The sequence below is a fragment of the Ictidomys tridecemlineatus genome, chromosome 4 (assembly GCF_052094955.1).
Source record: "Ictidomys tridecemlineatus isolate mIctTri1 chromosome 4, mIctTri1.hap1, whole genome shotgun sequence".
Classification (NCBI taxonomy): domain Eukaryota; kingdom Metazoa; phylum Chordata; class Mammalia; order Rodentia; family Sciuridae; genus Ictidomys; species Ictidomys tridecemlineatus.
Window position 1 is genome coordinate 210479693 of NC_135480.1, and position 2425 is coordinate 210482117.

A 2425-nucleotide genomic window follows, 5' to 3' on the forward strand; every position below is an offset into this window, starting at 1 on the left:
AAGCTAACATGATGAGGATGTGGACCTTCTTTTATTTTTCTTTTAGTCACAGGGTTTCCATTCTCATGTCTAAGTCTTTGATCTACTTTGAGTTTATTTTTGAGCACAGTGAGAGATAGAGGTTTAATTTTATCTTTCTACATGTGGATTTCCAGTTTTCCCAGCACCAATTGTTGAAGAGGCTATCTTTTCTCCAATTTGTGTTTTTGGCATCTTTTTCTAGTAGGAGATTGGTCTATATGTCTCTTGGTACCTTTTTAAACTATTTCTCTGGAGTATAGTTTTAGGTCTAGTATTGTGATGCTTACTGATTCACTCATTTTATTGAGAATTGCTTTGGCTATTGTGGCTCTCCTATTTTTTTCAAATTAAGTTAATGGTTGCTTTTTCTAGTTTTATGAAGAATGTCATTGGAAGTTTAAAAGGAATTGCATTGAATCTGTATAACTACTTTGTTAATACGGCTGTTTTGACTATGATCATTCTGCCTATCCAAATGCCTGGAACATCTTTACATCTTCTAAGATCTTCAATCTGCATCTTTAGTGTTCTGTAATTCTCATTGTAGAGGTATTTTAACTCTTTTTTAGATTGATTCCCAAGTATTTTGTTTTATTCTTTTTTTTTTTGAGGCCATTGTTAATGGGGTGGTTTTCCTGATTTTTTTTTAAAGTGGATTCATTGTTAAAGTATAGAAATGCATCTGGTTTGTGGGTGTTTATTTTGCTGAATTAATTTATTAGTCAAGAAAGTTTTCAGGTGAATTTTTTTGGATTTTCTAAATATAGAAGCATGTCATTAGCAAATAGTGATAGTTTGAGTTCCTCTTTTCCTACTCATTTGTCTTTAATTCTTTCTTCTAATTGTTTTGAATAGAGTTTCAAGGATGTTGTTGAATAGAAGTGGCAAAAAAAAAAGTGGCAAAAAAAGGACATCTTTTTTTTTTTTTTTTTAATTTTAGAGGGAATGCTTTCGATTTTTCTCCCTTAAGAACAAGGTTTCTGAGGAGCCGCTGCAGGAGGGCCAGGCCCAGCGGTCCAGCCACTCCCCCACCTCCTACCGGTGCTTTGAGGTGGAGGGAGCCAGAGGATGGAAACACCCCTCTAAGGCCGTCAGGCCCTGAGCCTGGGCGGTAGCACCAGTGGCAACGGCGGCAACTTAGCGTCCCGGGGCTGCTTGTTCCCTGGGGCGCCCCAGAAGGAGGCGCTGACCCTGAGCCTGAGCGAGCAGGTGTTGCGGCTCCAGACAGCGGCTGCGCCACCTCGGCCCCACTGGGCGGGATGGGCGCCCCCAGTGCGGTGGCCCCGGCCTCTGCCCTCGTCACCCGGCCTGGAGCTGCTCAAGCTCGCCTCTCCACCACAGGACAAGCACGCAGTTCCTCTACCCCAAGGTGCCAGCCGGGGAGCAGCAGGAGTTCACCGAGGGCTTCGTGAAGGCCCTGGAAGAGTCGCACCAGCAGAACCAGCTTGGCGCCCGTAGGGCGGCCTCTGCTGCGGCCCTGAAGGAAGACCCTCGGGCACGGCATCCAGCGCCTGGCCCCCGTTCACCCCACCTCGGGGAGATGGCCACAAGGAGGCACCGCTCTAAACTGACCTGAGCAGCTAGCGGGCGGCTCGCAGGGGTGCTGGGTGCTGCCTCTGTGGCCTTCACCGCCGACCCCATTCCCTTCCCACTGCAGCTGCCCCCGTAGCACTGGGGCCGCTGCGCCTGGCCGCGCTCAAAGACGAGCCACAGAAGGTGGCCGACGTGCCAAGCTTCTGCGAGAGCCCAACGCTGTGGCCCATCGAGGTGGACACGCAGGAGCCAGATCACCAGAGGCTGGCCAAATGCATGGCGGCTTCCAAGTGACACAAGCGCAAGCTGGAGCGCACGTCGCACGAGGAGGAGAAACTGAAGAGCCAGATCAGGAGCCTGCGGAGCGAGCAAGTGGTGCAGCTCCAGCAGAAAGTTATCAGCCACGTCCACAGCGGCTGCCAGCTGCTGCCCCAGCACCAGGTGCCCACATACTGAGACTGGGCACGGCGCAGCCTCCCTCCTTGAGGAGCGGGCTCACGAGGGGCGGGGCGTGGGTGCCCAGGACTTGGAGAGGGCGCGGTCCCCAGGTATGTCCCCGGGGTACTCAGAACTCAGAGAGGGCGCCCTGGACTTCCATAAGCTGGACCCCCTGCTCCCTGGGCGCATGACACCCCCTTTCCGCGAGCTGCCTCTGTGTGCCGCCCTGGGTTGCACCAACCCCAGAGCCCGGGCTGTCCCTCTGTGCACACCACTGAGCACTGTGGAAGGGGCTGTGGGGCGCAGCCAGCAGTCTGCCTGGTCTTGTACTTTTTTTTTTTTTTTTTTGCCTTTGGAAGAAAGAAGAACAAAGTGTCCGATTCTGCCCTATTTATGTTTCTACCCGGGAACAAATGGTTGTGTGTGCGTGTGT

General features: G+C 51.2%; 1 pseudogene; it reads left to right on the top strand.

The window, feature by feature from the left end:
• Positions 1–1089: 1089 nt before the first annotated feature.
• On the top strand, positions 1090–2070 carry LOC101973186 (transcription factor JunD-like; annotated as a pseudogene).
• Positions 2071–2425: the final 355 nt, after the last annotated feature.